The 23,578-nt window shown below is 47.4% G+C and overlaps 1 long non-coding RNA gene across 5 annotated transcripts in view; it reads right to left on the bottom strand.

The window, feature by feature from the left end:
• LOC130030063 (uncharacterized) overlaps positions 1–23,578 on the bottom strand; it is a 231,055-nt gene that overhangs the window by 42,250 nt on the left and 165,227 nt on the right. For 3 of the 5 annotated variants that reach the window (XR_008793456.1, XR_008793454.1, XR_008793455.1), the window contains one exon: positions 5,920–6,204. This is a non-coding gene — a long non-coding RNA (uncharacterized LOC130030063). Of the gene's footprint in view, positions 1–5,919; positions 6,530–6,664; positions 6,683–23,578 lie in introns of those variants that run through there. The other 2 variants (XR_008793457.1, XR_008793453.1) reach the window with 2 other exon arrangements.

Raw genomic sequence — 23,578 nt, 5'->3', positions numbered from 1 at the left:
GGTAAGCTGCTCTGGAGAGACCCACAGCACCCTGGCCTTGTCCCCCTTCCAGAAGCCAAACACAAACTCACCAAAGCCCCCTCACAAAACACAAACTCACATAAAAGTGACGGAAGCCTGTTGCCTCAGAGGGCAGAGGGACTTGGTCCCCCAAGAGCAAACTGGGGAAAAGAAATGGATCTTTAAACAGAGAGTGTTCACTGAGAGGCAAGAATACCATCAAGGAAAAAAGGAAGAAAGCCTTGCTTTCACCTGTGACATGAAGAGATGCTGAAAGCAAACCATTGGGTAAGGGTGTGTCTGTGTGTGTGGGGGGAGGGGGGGGTGAGGGAATCACCTTACAGCCACCATCAGCCCAAAGAAAACTGGTACCCACTTTTCCTCAAAGATGAGCAGCTGCCAGTCGCCCTGGAAAGTGCTCGAAATCAAAGTGTACACCCATCCTGGGCGGGCTGACATCTTCAAGGCCTCCCATTGACATCTGAAGCCCTCTCTGAAAGCCTCTTCTGGCCTCTAAAGAAATGTCTGAGAAGTCTGCCTTTCCCGGGGCCCACTTCGACTCACCTACCAGCATTTCCCCCCAGGGCACCCCAGGGACCTCTGGGTCCCTGCTCTGATGGTGCTGGGCTTCCAAACCCATCCCAATGGAATTCTGACTTCGACAGACACACGATAATCTTTAAAGGCTCCTTGGAAGCTGGGACTCTGACTTTTATCTCCCTTCTCACCCCCTTCTTCCCCTTTTGTAGGCTCTCCCCACCCCATCTCTCCCGCCCCACACCCCCTCCCTAATTTGAAGATCATTGACATGATAGGCTGTAATGAGTCCTTCAGAAACTGTTATGATCTACAGTGACAATCTTTGCTCCTAATTCACAGATTATTGACAAGCACCGTGGGCTCGATGGTGTCAAGTTGTACTTGTGGCTTCAACACCCTTCAGCAACCCACATAGCAGCTGGGCCCTGGATTAAGACCCCAGTCTGCCTTCAGCTGGCGCTGGTGTGTCTGCTGGACTGGGCAGTGAGTGGGGAAGGAGCATCTGTCTATAAACCTCAGCTCCTCTAGGCCTGCCCGGTTTCACTGCCTGGTGCCCACCTCTGTCTCAGGGATGGATCCAGGCAACCAAAGGAAATCTTGAATATCTGAGAGGCAAGTGGCCGAAGAAGCTTAAACCACAGAGGGATCCCAGCCTTGAATCTCAGCCTTGATCAATGTCACCCTCCCACCCACGAGCCTGTTGCTCCCAAACTTCCAAGTTCAGGCTCCAGCTTTTCAGGGCCAGGCTGGGGCTGGGCAGAAAGGTGTGAGGAGGGCTGGAGGGGTGAGGGGGGGCTAAGGATTTGGCCCTGGACTCAGTGGGCCTAACTGAGGTTGTGCTCTTGGAACGCCCTCTGCATCCTGCAAGACTGGCTCCTTTCCCAAAGCAGGGCGCTGGGCCAGGAGCCGCCAACCCGGGCCTGGGCGCGGGACCGAAGCCCGCCCCGCCCCTGCAGGGCGCTTCGGCGTTGCGGAGCCTCGCGGGGCCACCCTGGCAGCCCCTGGCAGGGACTCAGCCCCGCAGCTCCCCCCAGGACGCAGAGGCTCCTGCCTGCTGCGGGCCCGGGGGTGGGGGTGGGGGGCGTGGGATAACCACAGGGGCTGGGGCCGCTGCAAACCACAGAAATGACAGTGCGCTGGGAGAGCTGGGTGGCATCCCAGGCCCAGGCCACCCACTTGTTTTGTTTTCTGCTCTGAACCAGGGCTTGAGTTTTCTCCTTGGACCCTGGGAATTTGGGGACTCCCTGCCCGCGGGGCCGCCGCTTCCCGCGACTCCTCCCCCTGGCAGGTTGGGCCCCCTTCCCCCTCCCTCCCCCACCCCTCTTTTCCGGGCAGATCTCCCTGCCGGGGCAAAGGCGTGAGGACTGCAGGCAGAGAACCCCTCCCGCGGGTCGCCCGCAGAACCCCCCGCTTGAGGCAACCCGGCCCCGCGGCTGCAGCGCGCAGCGCAGTTCCCCTGCGGGGTGAGCGCGGGCTCCCAGGCGCCGCGGCCCCGTTTTTTGGGGAGGCAAAGGGTGGGAATGGGGGTGGGGGTGCCGGCCGCGGGGGGGACCCCACTTGACCGTCGTTTCGATAGAATTCTGGGGTGGGGGACGGGTCCAAAGCCCCGGCTCCTTCCCCTGTCAATGCCCAGAACCCTTTTTATGGAGAAGACAGGAACCGAGATTCGATCCTGGAATCCGAAGCTGAAGGCACCTAGTGCCGCCCCGAACTGCAGGAACTGCAGAACTCGCGACATCAGAATCTCGAACTGCAGCCCGCGACATCAGAATCTCGGACCCGCGGGTGTGGGGAGATGGGAGAAATCAATGTAAGCTCACAAGCCACTTGCGAGGCACGGTCTGAAGTGTTTTCAGAACTCATTCAGTTAGGAGATTTTTAACTGGCTTCCCTCAATAGGCAAACAAAACACACCTAAAGCAAAAATCCTAAACTCGGGTTTTTTTTTTAATTTAAAAATTGAAATTGTAAGTAAATTCCCGGTAATTGAATTCATAAACTCTCTGTGGAGGTTTTACGTTCATTTAGCACACGAATTGTTTCAGTCTGCTTTGAAAGAACTAAGCAAACCCCTTATCTTTCCTTTTTTTTTTTTTTAATTCAGAGGCTATGGGCAGCATTTTTTATAGTATGTCTTTTTTTTCCCCCGAAAGAATTTGTAGTGTCCATTTGCTCTCACTCGCTGGCCAAAGAAAAAGCCAAAGTACTTTTTATGCATAATACAGGTAATTTTTGGAAGCATTAAAATACTTTTCTTTCTTTCCCTAGGATAATTCGGAACCCTGACCAATGACAATGCGGCACTTCAAAAGAAAATACACGTTCTCCAGGACACAACATCCCTAAAATTCTATGTCTGAGATAACAGTGGGGGAAAAAAAGTGGCAGGCACCTGTTTCTGACACAGGAGATGGAATTTAACCGCTAGCTGGGAAAGGAAAAGTTTGGTTTAAAAATGACTTGGGGGATGGGTAATATTTAAAGAAGAGGGGACTTTTTTTTTCCCACTACACCCTGAGAATAAGCAAATCAAAAAGAGCAAGTTAATTTATCTGCTCCGAGACTCAGCTTTAATACTTAAACCGGAGCACATGCCTCCAAGCCTCTTGGCAGTTTATTTTGGAAACGCGAGCAGAACGGGCAAAGTGACTTTTGCTCGGTTCTCCACTGCCACAGTGAAAAATCATTCTTGCTGTTCATCATGCGGATGGAGTGATGAATGAATGCGGAAGGAGTCCCGAATCCACACGGAGAGAGGGGGTGGGGGAGAGGGTACGCAGGACCACCAGGTCAGTCCCTTTTACATAAAACAAAATCATCGAATCAAAATCGTACGGTCTTCCTTCATTCATCGGACTGCACGAAGACGGTATTTCCTTTCAAGGACCGAAAAACGTCCTTCCTCACCCCATCCCCTTATTTTGGGTGGGTCGGGAAGAATCTGAGCTCACCCCAGGGCAAGGTTCTAGGCTTGGCCAGGACTGGCGCTGAGCAGCTCCCACTGTGTCCAACAGGGGGCGCTGGGCACGAACCTGCGCGGCCGCTCAGCGCCGCTTCGCATCTGAGCCGGGTTCCAAGCCCGGGAGGCGAGAGCCGCTCGCGGGGTCGAGTGCAGAGCTTTAGTCTTCGTGGATAAAAAGAGATTAAAGGCTAAATTTTTCTGCTGCTTCTTTTTTATTTTTTTTTATTTGAGGGGGGGGGCTGTGTGTGTTTGTGTGTGCGCGTGTGCGCGCGCGCGCGTGTGTATCAATTTTAACCAACTACGAAAATGTGGAGCTTTTTCATCCTTTGATGTTCTCATAAAGAAACTCCCATCGGCTGAGGAATTACACGATTCCTGAGCCAACGCGGCGGTTCGAGTGTGGGGGAAATTATTTAATTAAAAAATATATTTTTCCATCTGCTCACATGATCTTTTTAGAAGTGCTTAAAAAGCTGACACTGATCCCTTTGGCCTGTTCACCCTGCTCCAAGTTTCAAATACTTTTCGCTATTTCCAAGGTCCTTCTATTAACTCGAAGTGGGGGGGAAATATCCAAATACTTAAATCCCTCCCCAAACAGTTACTCCTCTGCGTTTCTCCCCCCCGCCCCCACCTTCCTTTAAACAGGGATTTTGACGGGATTGACTGACACATTTCACACTGCTGATTCTGCAAAGCCAGGTATAAATGACAAGAACAGCGCTTAAAAAAAAAAGCTGTTGGGCTACACAACACCCGTGTATAAGATGAAATTTAAATAAAATTGTAATCCACCACCCCCACCCCAACTTAAAAAAAAAAACAACCCTTCACCTGTATTTAAATAGCGTGTCTTTAATTACAGCGGTCGGGGATGCATGAGGCTGAAATGAAATTAGCAGTCATTACCAGTCCTTTAACTCTGTGGTGCTTTTGATCAGCACTAAATTAGCTTTCCAGTCCTAACAAAGACTCTACAGCAAGCAGTGGGCTGTAAATAAGACAGCGCGACCTGCCCTCCACACCTTTTCTCTTGTCAATCATAGCTCTATCATTCAGCCCAAGATTAACCTTTATCTACCAAATTTTTTTTTTCTAAAAAGGAACGAAAGAAAGAAGAAGAAAGGAGAAAGAAAAAGGAGGCGGGAAGGAAAGCCCCCTGACCAGCGCATGTCGCAATGACAGAGGTTGCTAAGAGCCCCCTTTAAATTGTATTCTAATGAGCCCGTGTCAGAATCTGCAATTTCCAAATCATTCCTCCCCACCCCCCACCCCCCACCCACCCCCTGCACCTCTTGGCTACATCGGGAGCCAGGATGCAGTTCAGGTAGAGGAAGGAATCCCTTTCCCCCCCACCCCCCAACTGGGCATGTGGTACCCACCCCCCCACCCCCAAGTCAAGTCAGCTTGCCCCCCGTCGCTCCTCCTCTATTAGTCGAACGAAATTCGGGAGAGGAGGGGATGTTTGGGGAGGAAACACGGACAACCTGAAGGCCTAAGGCACGAGTTTCTGGCGTGAAAACCATCGATTCACCCCCACGAATCGCCCGCAGTTTCCAAGTCTGCGGAGGGAAAAGCCACCAGCCGCGACAACAAAACCCGGCGGCTCTCGCCCGCGCCGGGCCGGAGCAGTGACGCGCCAGTGCCAGCTGCCATCAGAGGGCGCTCGAGAGCAAGCCCCGTCGCCCCTCGGCTCAGCTCGCCGCGGGCGCTCGCCCAAGCTTCCAGCTTCTCCAGGCTCTGCGAGTCCTGCTCCCAGGTGGTACCCCTGGCGGCTTATCCTGCGCGCTCGGATTTCTGGCCCCGCCGATGCTCATCCCACATAAAAAACGAGGCTTTAGCAAGTCCCCTTCCTCTCCCTTTTTCACCCCTCCCCGCCCAAACCGTAAGGCACCGGGTGAAATTGGAGTCCTACTTCCAGCACAGGTACCGTAGGACTCCACGCACCCTGGGTCTGGAGAAAGCTCTTTGTAGGGGTAAAATGCTTGAATTTTAAAAAAATTTTCTTTTAAAAACTGTTAGTCTGAATTTCTCATTTCTGCCTTGCTATCTGGGAGCTCACAGATTTTTTTTTTAATTTTAAATTTTCATAGGAATGCCCTCTCCCCCCCTCCCCGTGCCCCCTAGCAAGGGAACTGATTATGTTTAGCACTAAAATTTTTCAGGAGAGAAGAAAATGTCACTTCATTTCGGCATTTGTTAAAGAAATCAAAATTAGCATTTAATTCCCAAAGTTAACGCTTTAAGACTTAAGTCTGCCTGTGTTAAATGACTGCCACACAGGGTGTTTCCAGATCTCTTAAAGGTCAAAAGAAAAAAAAATAGAATGAGAGGGAAAGAAAGTGAGTGGGGGGTGGGGGGAGGCGGAGAGGAGTGAGCTAGCAGTGAATGTCAAAGTTGGGTTGCAAGCTACTTACATGTCCATGCCAGATCAGGGTGTTGTCTTGTAGCAGTTTGATTGGCAGGTAAAAAAGCAAAGAACGTGAGGGCTCCCTGAGCCTCTTGTCAGCCCAAGCTTGATCACTTCTCACCGGACAGACCGAGTTGAAGGAGCTTGCAGTTCCCCTCTCGTCCTCCATCCAAGGCACCGTGAATCCATTTCGGCTTTTCTTCGCCCCAGTTTCTCCATCAGCCTCCTGCCTTCACCCTCATCGCCTTACACCAGCCTCCAAGACCTAGCCTAGCTTTGCCACTGCAATCCCCTGCAACAAGAAAAATCGTTTATGGCTTAAAACCCCAAATGGCTGATTTTTTAAAAGAGAGAGAGAGGGAGAGGGAGAGAGAGGAGAGAGAGGGTGAGGGGGAGAGAGAGGGGGAGCGAGAAGAATGCATCCAGAGAACAACAAAAAAGTCAGTTATCCTAACACTGCTCTATCCCCCCACCGTACAGAAGAAGAATAAAAAAAAAAGCTTTATGTTTTTTCAGTGGGTATTCAAAGATAATTTGATGCCATTGTTTCTGCTACAGATGGTTCTTTTAAATACAATAACACGGCTCTTTGTGCAGACTCCCCACAATAAAAATCGAAAGCGTTCCCCTGAATAACCATTTTGTTCTCTCTTGTATGGGGCCAACAAAAGATGCCGTGAGGTAATGGGTTCTGTTTATTGAAGCCATAGAATAGAGGTTTGATAAAGATTTTTTTTTTTAAAGCAGAAGACCTTGCAAGGTCGGGCTGATCTCTTCATATATTTTTTTTATTAAAATATTTGTCCAGTAGATTATTCCTTGGTGCAGCTGCAGGTTTTCTCAATTCCTAATCAGCCCAAACATCTGTCTCTTGGAGGACGCTTTAGGAAAAAAAAATCAATTGTATCAATGGTGCAGTAACCTAATCAAATCCTGAGTTTGTAGGCTTAGTGGAGGAGAAGGCAATGGAGTTTCGGTTCTATTTTAGGGTGAGGCGGCAGATTGGGAGAGAGGAAACTCGAGTACGCCAGACAGAGCACTGGAGAGAAGGGGGCTGCCTCTGGTCCCTTCACACACACACCCACCACCCCCCTCCCCCGGGCTCCCCGACCCCCTCCCCCACCCAGGCACAACTGTGGGACCAGACCCACAGATCATGGAGGACTTCGGGTTTGTCTGATCTCGGCAGTCTCTTCCCTGGTGTGCATTCGGGGCGGGGGCGAGGCATGTTTCTGTCTCATGTTTGCCCTCCTCTGTGGGTCTCCAATCCCTGCAAACCCAGCAAATGCAGGCAGGAGCCCAGGGGGAGGAGTGGAATAGTGGAATAAGCTAAAGGTTAGACTCCGGCACCCAAAGGATCCTTCTCTGGGCTCAGGCGTGCTGGGGGCTTACTCCTGGCTCTGTACTCAAGGATCACTCCTTGGTGGTGTTTGGAGGATCACATGAGGTGCGGGCATGGAACCCCAGTCAGCCATGAGCTAAGCATGCGGCCTACCTATTGTACTATCTCTCCGGCCCCTGAACGCTGGTTTATTCCCATAGGCTAGCTCAGACTCAGGGATTGCTCCTGCCAGGACAAGGGTGTTCACTGTCTCCTTCCCTGAGGCTCGGCCTTACAGCCAGACAGCCAGCCTCCACCTTGTGTGTGGGCGCGTGTGTGTTGGGGTGGGGGGGGGTGGGGGAATCTGCTTCCTACTCCTGACAGAGGAGGAGTTGCTCAACTTTGAAGAACTGCACCTTCAGGCAATGGGAAATCTGTAGGGAAATTGGGGGTGGGAGGTGTGTGTCCTCTAATCTCTCTTTCTTTCTTTCTTTCTTTCTTTCTTTCTTTCTTTCTTTCTTTCTTTCTTTCCCTCCCTTTTTTCTCTTTCTTTCTCTCTTTCTCTCTTTCTTTCCTTCCTTCCTTCCTTCCTTCCTTCCTTCCTTCCTTTCTCTCTTTTTTCCTTTCCTTCCTTCCTTCCTTCCTTCCTTCCTTCTTTCCCTTCCTTCCTTCCTTCCTTCCTTCCTTCCTTCCTTCCTTCTTTCCCTTCCTTCCTTCCTTCCTTCCCTCCTTCCTTCCTTCCTTCCTTCCTTCTTTCCCTCCCTTCCTTCCTTCCTTCCTTCCTTCCTTCCTTCCTTCCTTCTTTCCCTTCCTTCCTTCCTTCCTTCCTTCCTTCCTTCCTTCCTTCCTTCCTTCCTCCCTCCCTCCCTCCCTCCCTTCCTTTCTTTCTCTCTTTCTTTCTTTCTTTTGCAGGGGGAATCCACCTGGCTGAACTCAGGGCTTTCTCTGGCTCTGCACTCAGGAACCACTCCTGGTGGTTGTCAGGGTAGCATTTGGGATGCTGGGGTTCCAACCTGGGCGAGACAGATGCAAGGTGAGCATATGTGCTACACTATCGCGCTGGCCCTGAGGTGTGTGTCCCTTTTTTTTAGGCATGACTGCCAGGGCTCTTCAAAAACAGTGAATGACTGTAATCTACTTCCATGACAGCTTTTTTGTTTGTTTTTGTTTTCCAGCCATGCTCAAGGTTTAACCCGGCTGTCTGTGCTCAGGGATCACTCCTGAATCAAACCTGGGTTGACCACATGCAAGGCAAGTGCCCTGCCCACTGTCCAATCACTCCAGTTCCCACTCACATGACTTCTGCTCTCTTTGTTTTCACATATGGCTAGATAATAGTCTGGGAAGAGGTTTAGCTTTATTTATTTATTTATTTATTTATTTTTGGAAACAAATAGATTTTATTTGGAGGATTTTTAAGGTGTGGAGGGGGAGAGAGAGAGAGAGAGAGAGAGAGAGAGTAAGAGAGAGTAACGTACTCAAGACAGAACACAGGCTTCTCCAAGGATGGAGAGAGCACCTACACACATCCTAGCATTAGACATGAAAGCATGAAAGTACACATCTCAAGAGGGAAGATGCGGGCAATACATGTGCTCAGCCCACATGTGCTCGGCCACGTGGGCGCAAGCAGCACATGAGCTCAGGCAGCATATGTGCGCCGAAGAGCTTTAGCTTTAAAACTAAGTCTCCATTGGGTTCAGTCTCCAGGTCCTTGCTCTACTGCTCTATTCCGTCCTCCTTTTCTTCCCATGAACCATGCAGGAGAAAAAAAAGATAAATGCTCAAATAATGAATTCCTGGACAAAATGGTCTGAACTTCAACTTTTCGTTTTGGTGACATTCATGGTTCTCGGTTCACACCGTGTTTGAGAATCATCTAATAAGGGATTCATGGGGGATTATTACACACGATTAGGACCTGGCTTGGGAAATCTGGAAAACCAACACCACCACCAAAACAGGACATTTTTCTATGGCTGTTCAAACACCTAAATGTCAGTCCAAAAAAGAATGGCAGTCAGCACTATAACAAGGTGCTTCCGCATACCCCAGTCCTCTCAAGATCCAAAAAAAAAAAAAAAAAGCCTAGACTAGTGTGAATGTGTCAGAGAAGGGGATAAGAGGGGTTGAAGGTCAAGAGTAACTCTGTCACAGACCAGGCTAAGGAACTGTGCATGGGTGCCAAAGGAGTGTGGCATTCTGCAGAATTGAAAAGTCACAGTAGAAACACTTCTCCGAGCTGAAGGTGGTGTGAGAGAGGGCAGCTGTGCAATGTTTTGCCCAGAGTGTTCTCACTTTGCAGCACAAAAGCAACCTATGGAATTAACATAGCCATCTCCTCCCGCTCTCTAGTTTATATAGGTCCTTGGACATTACAACTCATGAAGGATGCCCCCTATCTGAGAAAAGCTATCTTTCTTTTTATTATGAATTGAAAGAAGAATCTGAACTGTGGGCCCCAGGAGTTTGGGGGCGTCAATCTAAATCTGTAAGCTAAGAAAGTACTCTAGTATACTGTCTAAGATAGCTGAAGGGCAAGTAACTCATCAACGGCTTCTCCCTTCAGTCTAGGAAAATTAAAAACCTCTCTGTTTCTTTCGAGAGATCAGGAAGTCTTGTAGACAAGACCCCCAAAGTTGTCTTAAAATTGGAATGTATTGACTACTTGGCATGGGAGATGTTAGTCTTTAAGAAATGTTGTCATGGTGACACACTGCCTTTGGGAAGTGGTGGAATCAAGAGCAAGTTCTGCAACTGGAAATCTGCTTACAAGAATCTGTGTCCAGAAACTGAGTTGATTGATCAGCTTTTTTTTTTTTTTTTTTTGACAAAAAAGACACCAAAAGAGATTCTAGGTCATAGAGTCTGCTTTTTAACATAGTTGGAGGGAAACCTGGGAAGGGCTTAAGGACATTAAGGTGGTTCTGTATTGGAAACTTCACTGTTCAGATGCGCTATGAGGTAATGGCTGAGTTCGCCAATTCTGCACTCTGTCCTGGGGAGGGGTGTGTGTGTGTGTGTGTGTGTGTGTATGTGTGTGTTGGGGATACCTTCATTCCCATAAACACAGGTGGTGTACTGTGAGTAGATGGCATTCATCATTCAAGGCTCAGATGGAAGGAGGGAGGAAGGGAAGGGAAGGAAAAGGAGGAGAGGGGAGGGAAGGAAGGAAGGGAAGGAGGGAGGGAGGAAGGAAGGAAGGAAGGAAGGAAGGAAGGAAGGAAGGAAGGGAGGAAGGAAGGGAGGAAGGGAGATAGGAAGAAAGAAAGGGAGAAAGGGAAAAAGAAAGGGAGAAAGGGAAAAAGAAAGGAAAGAGAAAGAAAGAAAGAGAAGGGAAAGAGAAAGAAAGAAAGAAAGAAAGAAAGAAAGAAAGAAAGAAAGAAAGAAAGAAAGGGATACTGAATGGGACTAGTGGTGAAGGGAGATAGCAAGAGGGGCCCAGACTCTTGTTTTTTTCTTGTTTTTTTTTTTTAACCGCCGAGTGCAGCCTATGAGCAAACAATACGCCCGACCGGGGTCTGCAAGTTCAGGGCTGACTGTGTCATGCTTTAGCCATCAGCTGCTGGGAAAGCTGTTGCTTTCCTCTCCCTAAGCAATCAATCATCCACTAATTGGCACCTCTGCTCTTTCCACCCACGTGGAAAGGCCTCGCGGGCTGCCCGCAAGGGTCTCGTCCCCACGTCCAGGCGTGCAGCGTCATCTCGGCACCGGGCCCTGGCTCTAGGCGTGCAGGGGTGGCCTGGGGGGGGGGGGGGGGGGGGGTTGGGTGGTACGCGAGCTCCGGGGTGGGTAGGCTCCCTGCACCCTTCGGGAATCCTGCAGCCACGCTAAGGATCCGAGGAAAGCGATGCTTGGGGCCCGCTGCTAAGGGCCGCAGCTGCGAGAGCGACGACGTCCACGCGGGCCTGAGACCCCGACGTTCCCATCGGCTCGCCCGGGACGTGGCCAGGATTCACGTGGACAGAGCGCCGCGCCCGCTCCGCTCTTGCCCCCCCACCGCGCCGAGATCCAAGGGGGCTGCGCTTGCTTGAAATCCCCGGGGGAGCGCGATCAGACAGCAGGGGGGCACCCCCGGGAAGGGACAAGCAGTCCTGCCCGGCTCGCGTGGCTTCCCCCTCCCGCCCGGGCGCGCGTGCGCGTGGGCGCAGCTGGGGAGACGCATTGTCAGGGCCCGTCAGTTTCGGCCGGGTGCGTTCCCAAGGCTCTGCGCGAGCCGGGTCCGACCCCCCTTCCCCCCCAACCGCCAGTGATGCTGCCCCCGAGGGCCGGGTGAGCACGGGCGGCGCTGGCTGGGGTCCCCGGCGCGCTCCCCGAAGAGGCCGAGCACGCGGGGCAGGAGGGCTGGTGCGCGCCCAGGTGCCAAGTCAGACGAGCCCTGGGAGTCCCGGTCCCCCTACCCGAGGGGTAAGCGAGGGACAGCCGGAGCCCAGGGCAGCGAGGAGGGAGGCCCAGGCCGAGGCGACTCCGAAACCCGGGGAGGGGGAGGGCGAGGGCAGGTTCCCCAGAAAACTGCTTGCTTCCTCCCCAAGTTCCCAGCACCCTCTGATTTCTGGAACTCGGACCTGCGCTCCTTCTTGGGTTGAACCTCCGCTCCAACAGACTCGAGAAGGGTGCGTGCTTTTTTGTTTTATTTTGTTTTGTTTTGGGGTCACGACCAGCAATGCTCAGGGGTTACTCCTGGCGGTGCTCAGGGGACCATATGGGATGCTGGGAATCGAACCCGGGTTGGCCGCGTGCAAGGCAACCTCTTCACGGGCTGTGCTATCACTCCAGCCCCGGGTGCGTGCTTCTAAGCCAAGAGGAAAAGTTGAAAATCCTTGCAAGAGGGCCTCTGGGGAGCGTGCAGCAACCCAGTTTGCTTATTCTATACACAATGAAATTGTACACACAACCGTCCATGTTTTGGGGATTTAACAGTGTTAATTTAAGCACGTGAATCATTGCAACCAGACCACTTGCTTTTTTTTTGGTGGCCGTTTTATTGAGTTGTTACAATTTTATCAGTGTTTCAGAGTTTGAATATGTGCAGATGTTTTTAGTCTCTCAACATCTGCACACAGGGTTGGGAAGTGAATGGAATATTTCTCTTGTGCCCCCCCTGGTTAAGTGCTCATCAGGAAGTACCAAGCAGCATGGTGGCTCTAGCACCAGCTAACCTGCGCTTTGTTCTCTGGGGGCCACAGCAGCGGGGTTCGGGGTTTAGTGCCACCTCAATGCTCAGGAAGTCTTTTCTACTGGTGCTGGGGGAGCCTTGTGCTGCCAGGTCAAATGGGCCTCCTGCGTACACTTTTTGTTTGTTTGTTTGTTTGTTTTGGGGCCACACCCACCAGTACCTGGCTCTGTGCTCAGGGATGACTCCAGGGATGCCCCGGGAACCATATTGGGTGCTTGTGAACAAACCTGGTTGGGCTTCATGCAAGGCAAGTACTTCCCACTGCACTATTGCTTACGGACCCCTTACATGTGTTTTGGAGAAAATATGATTTGCTGGACTTCAAGAACAATCTACACTCAAGGCATTTTCTAAATGCTCCCTTATTTATTTATTTATTTATTTATTGCTTTTTTGGGTCACACCTGGCGATGCACAGGGGTTACTCCTGGTTCTGCACTCAGGAATCACCCCTGGCATGCTCAGGGGACCATATGGGATGCTGTGAATCGAACCCGGGTCGGCCGGATGCAAGGCAAACACCCTCCTCGCTGTGCTATTGCTCCAGCCCCTAAATGTGTCCCTTATTCATTACTGCAAGTAACCGCACACCAGTGGATTTGGGAGTGTGTGCTATCTTTTGATCCAAAAGTTCATTTAGTGTGGTCCCATGAACATACTTGAAGGATTTAGTGCAGTAGCTGTATGCACATCAAAGTTGGGAATGCACCCCAAAGTGTGGGGAGGACTCTTTCAGAGGCCAAGGAAAGGCACAGGTTTGGGTGGTTCTGTTACATTTTTCAAGGGAATAAATGTAGGGCATTTGGGAGAAAAAGGAGCATCCTACTTGGTGTTTTATCTATGGAAAGGAGTTAATAATCTAAAGAGACTGATTCTAGGCAGAATTTCTTTCTTCCTTTTTTTTTTCCCTTTTTGGGTCACATCTGGCGATGCTCAGGGGTTACTCCTGGCTCTGCACTCAGGAATCACTCCTGATGGTGCTCAGGGGACCATATGGGCTACAGGGAATTGAACCCCAGTCGGCTGTGTGCATGGCAAACGTCCTACCCGCTGTGCTATCACTCCAGCCCCCAGAATTTCTATTTGCAACAGAAATCCAATTCTTCCCAACACATTCCTTTCACTTTGGAGAAACTATCTATCTATCTATCTATCTATCTATCTATCTATCTATCTATCTCTATTTATGTTTATCTATCTATTTATGTATATATATATTTATTCAGCCACTGATTAGGCTGATTGAATTGGGCATGAACTCCACCTTACTTTTTTTCCCCCCATTTTTTATAATTTTATTTATTGAATCACCATGAGAGCAGTTACAAAGCTTTCGGGTTTAAGTCTTGGAAATACAACAAAACACCCATCCCTTCACCAGTGCCCATTGTCCATCACCGAAAGCCCCAGTATACCCCCATCGCACACCCTCCCCCTACCTGTGAGGCAGATGATTTCCACATTACTCTCTCTCTCACCTTTGATTACATTCAATATAGCAATAGCACAGCGGTAGGGTGTTTGCCTTGCGTGCAGCCAGCCCGGCAGAACCAAGATTGATTCCTCCACCCCTCTCGGAGAGCTCGGCAAGCTACCGAGAGTACCTTGCCTGCAGAAAAGCCTGGCAAGCTACCCACGACGTATTCAATATCCCAAACACATATTCAATATGCCAAACACAGTAACAACAAGTCTCCAAAAAATGGAGACATTACTGGGCCCGCTTGAGCAGTGTTTTGTTATTTTGACACCAGACCCACCATTATTATTTGGGATTTTACCCCAACACTCAGATCTGATGAAAAAGCAACAGTAGACAATTTGTTTTATATTGCTGGTTATGAATAGCATATGGTGTTGCACGGCTGCAGTGGTGGCTGCACGATTTTGAAATTCTGAAATTTTAACAATTAAATCTGGAGGGATTTCTTGCCCAAATCTTCTGGGTTCTGACATTTGTTCCCGAGTCTCTGGGATCATGGCCATTAAGCAGCTTGATCAGGAGCCAGAGAGGCTGTTCGTGTGCGATGACTCGGGGTCTTGTTGGGATGGGGAGGAAAGGGTCAGCTCCACCCCCATCCCATGAGGCCCTGCGTGTCTCGTCACTGCAGGCCCAAACCTGACTGTCCAATGGCCTCTGGAGAATGGCAGCCACTGAACCGCCAAGGGGGAGCAGGCAAAGGGACAGCACCCTTTCCCCCCTGGGGTGGCCCTGCGACAGTAACCTACTGCGGGGTCCAGATGCATTTCTGCCAAAATCTGTTGGGTTTCAAGATTACTTTCTGAGTCTCTGGGATCATGGCTGTTAAGCAGCTTGATCAGGAGCCAGAGAGGCCATTCATGGGCGGCGACTCAGGGTCTCGTTGGGGTGGGGGTAAAGGGCCGGCTCCACCTCCATCCTGTGAGGCCCTGCGTGTCTCGTCACTGCGTGCCCAAACCTGACTGTCCAGTGGCCTCTGTAGGATGATGGCCACTGGGCCGCCAGGGACAACATGCCAAGGCATGAAACCTATTCTCACCTGGGGTGGCCCAGCACCGGTAACCTATTGCAGGGACCGGATGCATTTCTGCCAAAAGCTGTTGGGTATTGAGATTTGTTTCTGAGTCTCTGGGATCATGGCTGTTAAACAGTTCGGTCAGGAACCAGAGAGGCCATGCCTCCAATTATATAACTGAGCCAGAGGCGGTTTGTAGGTATGCCTCCCATATACCTAACTTTTGGCTGTTTACTTTCTTGGTAAACTTTGCCCCAAGTTTTTGGGGTCTGGCCCAAGGCACATCTGGGGTATCTGAATTCTGAAGGCACCATCAGGCTGCTGATTCAGTCGCCTCACAGGTACAGATTGACCTGCTGGCACACCATACCCCCTTATGTATATGTTTTTGATTGGAGTAAGAAGAGGAAATAGGATATTGGGAACATTGGTGGAGGAGAATGGGCACTGGTGGAGGGATGGGTAAATAAATGATTATTGTATAAGTTTGTAACTACCTCATGGTGATTCACTAATAATTTTTTTTAAAAAAAGAAGAGGAAATAAACTCACTTCAATAAGCATCTATTATGTACCAGAGAATTCTCATTATCTTATTTAGTTCTCATAATAAGTTTACAAAAATTGCATTATTTCCCCCCTCTTAAAAACAAAAACAGGGCAGGAGCAATAGCGGGTAAGGTACTTGCCATGTGGCCAACCTGGATTTGATCTTTGATATCTTATATGGTTCCTCAAGCACCACCAGGAGTGATTCATGATTGCAAAGCCAGGAGTAAGTCCTGAGCACTGCTGGTGTGGCCCCCAAATGAAACAAAACAAAAAAACCCAAACCCCCAAACAAAACAATAAACAACAGCAATAAAGTAAAAACAGATTTAGTGGGGCCAGAGAGATAGTACAGCAAGTAAGGAAGGCTTCTGCCTTGCATGCAGCCGACCCAGGTTTGATCCCTTGTACCCTATACGGTCCCCCAAGCCCACTGGGAGTGATCCTTGAGTACAGAAGCAGAAGCAAACCCTGCATACCACGCGGTATAGCCCCTAAACCATCACCACCACCGCCAGCAACAACAACAAACAAAAAGGAGTAAGACCTAGTTGGGATAAATATCTGTGGTTCCACAGTAGGGACTAGTTGATCTGAGTTTTGAATCTAGCTGTGTAATTCTTTAGCCCCGCCAGGTAGACAGAGTACAAACGGACTCAAGCAATAATGTTGGTTAGTGACTGTTAAAAGGAAGACATTTTGAGCAGTTTGTGATCTTGTCTTTTTCTTTTTTTGTTTTGTTTTTGGGCCACACCTATCTGTGCTCAGGACTTTCTCCTGGCTCTGTGCTCAGAGATCACTCTTCGTGGTGTTTGAGCGACCATGTGGGATGCTGGGGATCACACCTGGGTTGGTGGCATGCAAGGGAAACACCTTACCCATTGTACTATCTCTTTGGCAGCCCCCAATCTTGTATTTTTCTTCTCTAGCTTCTCCTTAGGATTGATTGACTATAGAGAGGTTCACTTGAGAGGGTCATACAAAACTCTTTTTCCTGTGTCATATCAAAGTGTACCATTTTTTTAAAAAAAAGTATTATTTTTAAATTTTTTGACCTTTTTTGGGTTATACCCAGAAATGCTCAGGGGTTACTCCTGGCTCTGCATTCAGGAATTACTCCTGGTGGTGCATGGTGGGGCCATATGAGATGCCGGGGATTGAACCTGGGTCAGCTGTGTACAAGGAAAATGCCCTACCCACTGTACTATCACACTGGCCCCACCAAAAATCTTTTTTTTCTCAACTGGCATCAGTTGAAGATGACCAAGGGAATGATCCAGGGGACGATTTTATGAGGATAGACTCACATAGGTCAAAGTTTGTTATTGCATTTAATACTCCAGCTTCAGAAACCAAAAAGGTGGGAGGGAAATTCAGTAATAACAGAACGTATGACTGCTAATTAACCTCATTAACAACCGCAAACCACAGAACATTTATATTTTTATTTTCTCAGAAAGGCAATTACCTTTTTCCTATTTGCTTTCTATTAACTACCTTTCCCCCATCAGCTAATCACCTATATCAAAACTACCCTTTAAAAGGTCAGCAGAAATTATTTTAAGACATTCAAAAATAAAAAAAGGATTGCTGTTTTAATGGGCACTGTGGATAGTTTAATTTGTATCTTGTATTAAATTAAACATATGGTGAACAGGGTATAATAGATTTTCTATAATTTAGCTGCCAATGTGGCAACAGCAGCCAGTTACTCTCACCAGCAGACTTGTCAGTGGTTTGTTTACTAGCTTATTTGAATTAAAATAAAGCTTCGCTTCTGCTGACTGCACATCATTATCTATGAGACCATAATCCTGCTAGCAAATCCTATATCTTCCAGAACTGACTCTTTTGTTTGGGATTACTGAGAGCTTAGCCTATAACAAAGAGGAATAAGGCATCCCTCTCATCCTCATAATTAAGTGTGGGGACTAATTTAGAAACAAACCGAGAAAGATGTACTATTTGGAGTTATATTTCTCTACAGAATGAAGGAGAAACAGGATAGGCCAAACACCTGATTGTTAACAGAATGTTTAAACTATTAAGCAAGTGTACGACAGGAATTCAGCTTGTTAAAATTAAGAGCAACAGCAAATAAGGCATTGATGGCCTTTGCATGGGACAGTAATTCTGCACGAAGGATCTGAAGGTATGTTTGGGAAGGGAAGTATTAGGGTGTCACGCTGGAGAAGATGTGTGGCAAGCCTTGTGAACACCATTTATTTTGTTCTCCCATTACCCAAGCACGCTGCACAATTAATAGTGATGGTCCTGAGTACAGTTATTAAGATACTGACTAAAAATTATAAAACAGTTTAATCGCTCAAAAAAAAATATATAGCTACTATTGGAAAATGTTAACCTTTGACTCCCAAGATGCATGAAATTTAGCCAAGCGAAAAGAATGGGGTGATTTCCTAACTCTTTCCAGACCCCACTGAAAGCGGACCTTCGTGAATTCTAGCAGCCCATTTCTATCGGTATTTAAGAAACAGTTTCACAACTAGGATCTATTTTAAAAAGGGTTCTTACAGGCCATGATCCATATGTACTCGGGTGCGTGTGTGTTAAAGAAGAGGAAAGACACAAGGGTTGATTTATCAATGTCTTTAACAGTAATTGTCACAGATGGGGATTCTGAGGACCTCTGTGAAGCCAAACCAGGCCCTGGTGAATTATAAAGCAGGTCCTTAGACTTTAAAAACATTTAGGCAAAGTGACAGTTCAGAACATCTGTTAGCCTTCTGTCTGAGTGTAAACTAGATGTCATGGAGTGCACAGCTGTAGGCATTTTAGGCTTTTTTTTTTTTGCCAACATCTGTCACAGCAGTACAATAATATAGGTAATTATCAACACCTTATATAAACTGTTTGCTATTTTAATTTTTAGAAAGAGTAAAATTATCGTTACAGTCTTTGGCAAAAATAATGGAGATGAATATAATTATTTTTTTCTAAAAGACGAATAAATGCTCTGATCATTTTTTGAAAAGCAGACAATTTAAAATATTTCTGACAGCCAATATTGGTATTTAATGATTTGGAAAAGCAAAGACTTCAAGTTATTTTTTTTTAAAAGAGTAAAGACAAAAGTACAAGTAAAAAGAGAGGAAATGGAGAAAGAAGCCAATGATTTGCTTTTCAAGCAACCAATGCGTTTTTGTGATAGAGTCTGTTAATACCACACAATTACAGTGTCAATGGATTTAATATTCATAGAGATTAAACACTCCTTTTAAAATTTATTTACATCTATAGTGATAAATTGGAATTTTTTTTTTAGGGGGAAGGGATTAAAACTAGGACTTTCACTTCCAGCTTCCTTAAGAACAAATTATAAAAAAAATTGTCTTCCTCCCCTTTCTCATCTCCTTTCAGTTTAAAATTTTGCAGAGAAATGGCATGTGACACCATCATTCATGTACTGTCGTGCTATTAAGTTGCTTTGAAAAGGGCTTATGCATCGTATGAATCCAAGGACCCTTCATTCTTTTTAGTGCCACCTGGATATGGATCCTCTCCTGTCTCCACACTAGGATACTGGGCACTCTGGCCTCCTATCTGATTCCCTTGACCTACACCATAGTTGTTTTTCAGTCTAAGCAGCAAGACTATATTCTACAGCACCTGTTCTGGGGAAGATGCCAGTCAATAATGTCTTATTGAAAGACCAGGCCAAGCTAGAGAAAATAAAGGAATTGAGCTGCAGTAGGATTTCATCATCTAAACATGCAATGTAATCTTAACCAATTCATTACACACTCCTTTTGTTTCCATTACAAAAGGGATGTTACCTTTGTCAGAGGTTGTAATTCCAGTATGTTCATGCAAAGACAAGGGAGAAATTGAAAAAGTGCTATCAATTCTACCCACAACCAGCAAGATCTGTAGGGTCAGAAAGTCATTATCACTGTCCCATGTACAGTTCAGGCTATACCACTGATAGCTAAAGTTTCCACAATACAACTGAAAGGCATTATAAAGGAGACTCAGAAAATACTGAATGATAATAGATGTAGGAAATCATAGCCTTGAACACATTTGATTTTACATGTGCGAGGTAGACGCAAATGAAGTGAAGATTTGGGCAGCAGTTATGGATGTTTGAAAACACTCTTGTGGAGGAAGAAAATTTTATTAGTGAGAGGCCACATGACAAAAAAATGTCACAGATCTAATGATTTAAATAATGATATAAAGCTAGAAAACATGTATCAAAAGAAAAGATAAAAACTGAAACAATATGACTAAAGAAAAAAAAATTTGACAGGTATGGGCAGAGAAAAACCTCTGTGTGTGTGTGTGTGTGTGTGTGTGTGTGTGTGTGTGTGTGTGAGGGGGGGGAGAGGGAGGTAGAGAGAGAAAACATCAAAGAAAATATTAATAACCAAATGGAGTGTTAAGGACTGAGTGAAAATTTGGGCTTTCTGAGTATTAGTAATTCCTAAAGAAAGTGATCCACTATAAGAAATGAGTCTTTTTTTTTTTCACACCAGGCAATGCACAGGGGTTACTCCTGGCTCAGAAATTACCCCTGGCGGTGCTCAGGGGACCATATGGGATGCTGGGAACCGAACCCGGGTTGGCCGCGTGCAAGGCAAACGCCCTACCCGCTGTGCTATTGCTCCAGCCCCAAGAAACGAGTCTTTACATGGAAAGTATCATGCTAAGTGAAGTGAGTCAGAAAGAGAGGTGCAGACATAGACAGATTGTATTCATCTGGGGAACATAAAGTAACAGAGTAGGAGACTAACACCCAAGAATAGCCGAGATAAGTACCAGGAGGTTTACTCCATGGCTTGGAGGCCAGCCAGCCACACACGCTAGGGGAAAAGGCAGCTCAGATAGAGAAGGGAGCACCAAGTAAAGGGTGTTGGGAGATCCTCCCAGGATGGGAGATGCATGCTGAAAATAGACTATAGACCAAACATGATTGTCACCCATTGCCTCTTTTGCAAACCACAGCACCGAAAAGGAGAGAGAGAACAAAAGGGAATGCCCTGCCACAGAGGCAGGGTGGGATGGGGGGGTGGGGGATGTGGGAGGAGGGACACTGGGATCATTGGTGGTGGAGAATGGGCATTGGTGGAGGGATGGATGCTCGTTCACTGTATGACTGAAACCCGAGCACAAACATTTGTAAGTCTACAACTGTACCTTATGGTGTTTCACTAATAATTTTTTTTTAAAAGAAAGGTTTAAAAAAAAAAAAGAACCACAAAAGTTCCCAAGTAGTCAAAGAAATCCTGAGGGGGGAAAATTGTGAACATACACTCTCCCTGACCTAAACTGCAGTCAAAGTTTTTGTAATAAAAGATTACGGTATTTGAAAAAAAAAAAAAAAGAGAAAAGAAACAAGTCCTGTGGAGTTCATGCCCAGTTCAATCAGCTTAATCAATGGCTTAATAAATAGCAGAATTCCTACATTAAGAAAGAAAGAAAAAAAGAAAGAAAGAAAGAAAGAAAGAAATGAGTTTTAAGGGCCAGAGAGACAGTACAGTGGGTAGGGCACTTGCCCTGCACACAACAGACCTGGGTTCAATATCCAGAATAGCATGTGGTCCCTTCCCCCCTTTCAGGCATGATCCTGAAGTTCAAAACCAGGAATAGGCCCTAAACATCACTAGGTCCCGAAACAGGAAAAGAAAAGCCAAGCAAAATAAAGAAATGTGTCCTGGGGCCAGAGTGAGCATTTGCCTTGCATGCCGCTGACCTGAATTCAATCCCTGGCATTCCTTATAGCACCACTAAGAGTTGTTCTTGAATTGTAGAGTCAGGAGAAACTCCTGAGCATAACCAGGTATGCCCCAAACTCCTCACAAAAAAAGAAAAAAATGATTAAAGTAATGGTATATTATTTTGGTCCATTAAAGGTAAAGGTAAAGGCCCTCCCGTTGTTCGTCGATTTGCTCGAGTGGGCCCAGTAACGTCTCCATTGGAGACTTTGTTGTTACTGTGTCTGGCATATCGAATACGTCACGGGGAGCTTGCCAGGCTCTGCTGTGCGGGCGAGATACTCTCGGTAGCTTGCCGGGCTCTCCGAGAGGGGCGGAGGATTGAACTCGGGTCGGCCATGTTGGCTGCATGCAAGGCAAATGCCCTACCGCTGTGCTATCGCTCCAGCCCCTATTTTGGTCCATTAAAGTAGATTTATTTGGTCTTTCTCAAGGCCACATTTACATTTCTTTTTTTATTTGCTTCTTGAACCATACCCAGCAGTGCTCAGAGTCTACTCTTGACCCTGTAACGCTCCTCCTGGCTCCCAACAATGCTCAGGGGATGACCTGTAGTCTGGGGATCAAACAAGGTAAACACCCTACTGCTTTGGCCTTCAATGCCATGTTTCTTTATCGTGAGGAAAAAGAATGTATTTGGACATTTAGGAAAGGGGAGGAAAATAAAAGCATACCACCACACCCCCTTCCCCTTCAAATGTAGACAAAGCTTCCCTCTTTTTAATTAATTAATTTATTTATTTATGGGACCTCCAGGACCAGCCAACACCATGCTGAGACCACTCTCTGCACACATGAAGGTACTGGCAGAGGGACAAAGCCACGCGGGTTCCAGGGCTGAGATCTCCAAGCCTACTCGGATTGGGACCGAGCATCCTCCACCCAGATCCTCCAAATTCCAGTAGGCGGGGGTCACACCCACCAACTGGCCCCCTGGCACCGTGTAATCCCATCAGCGGCCAAGACTCAGAGACTATAAAAACCAGCTCCTGGAAGCACGTGGCGCGACATCTTATTATCTCATTCCTACTTTGGACAAACTGGCAGGCTACCGAATGTAGTCTGCCCACAGGGCAGAGTCTGGCAAACTCCCCGTGGCGTACCCCATATGCCAAACACCAGTAACAATGATGGGGCTCATTCTCCTATAGAGCCTCGAATATAATCTCAGGGCTAGGATGAAGGAGACGTTACTGGGGCCTGCTCGAGGCAATCAACGAATAACAGGATGTGATTTATTTATTTATTTATTTTTGCCTTTCGGGTCACACCCAGCAATGCACAGGGGTTCCTCTTGGCTCTGTACTCAGGAATTACCCCTGGCGGTGCTCAGGGGACAATACGAGATGCTGGGAACCAAACCCGGGTTGGCCACGCGCGCAAGGCGAACGCCCTACCCACTGTGCTATTGCTCCAGCCCCCAAAGCTTTCTTCTTAATAGTGAATTCAACTCCTCAAGGTCATCACTTTTAAAAATGTTCAGAACAGAATAACAGATCAAGTACTTGTGATATTAGAATTTTTTTTTCTGGGGGGTGGGGGTCACATCTGGTAGTGTTCGGGGCTTACTCTTGGCTTTGCTCTCAGGGATCATTCCTGGCTGGCGTGGGGGGCCCTTATGAATGCTGAGGATTGAACCGAGCTGGCCACATGCAAGGTAAGCACTCTGCCTGCTGTCCTATCTCTCCGGTCCCCATGGCATTAGATATTAAAGGGACCTTCAAAAATGACTGTAATAATTTGGAAAATTGGAATTGAAATTTCAAAAAATTGGAATTGAAATAATTTCCAATAGAGTGGTAGTTTATAAGGGAATATGTACTATTCCAGACTTTATATAATAAATACAAATATGCATTTGTCTATAAAGATCCCTCCCTGATTACTTGGCATTTCCTTCTTGTTAGGAGTAAAGGGACATTAGTGTCCATCTTAAATGTGGAAAATTATTTGCTAGGAGTCAGAGCTAATTGGAACAACTCTCCAAAGGAGACACACTTGCTATCAGTGCGTTCTTTCATCTTTTGTGCTTTCACCTATTCCTGCTTATACACACAGTTCTCCTCTTCCCTCACTAAGCATCTTAATCCAGGCGGATCTTCCCTATGTGGTATCCCAGGCTTACTCCCATTCTTCTTTCACTTTTCCTGAAACAGGAGCTGGAGAGATAGGATAGGGCCTAAAGTGTCACCCCTGTGTGTGACCGATTCCAGTTGAAATCCCTGCATGACTTATGGTCCCCTGAATATAGCCAGGGGTAATTCTTGAGCAGTGAGCCAGGAATAGCCCCAGATCACCAGTGGGTGTGGCCACCCCTCCCCCCAAACTCCCTCAAAACCTGAAATAAATGATTCATAAATGGATTCATTATCCTGTACAAAGGACAG

This window comes from Sorex fumeus, unplaced genomic scaffold (genome assembly GCF_029834395.1).
Source record: "Sorex fumeus unplaced genomic scaffold, SorFum_2.1 ptg000044l, whole genome shotgun sequence".
Lineage (NCBI taxonomy): Eukaryota > Metazoa > Chordata > Mammalia > Eulipotyphla > Soricidae > Sorex > Sorex fumeus.
This window is presented reverse-complemented; position numbering and strand designations above follow the sequence as displayed.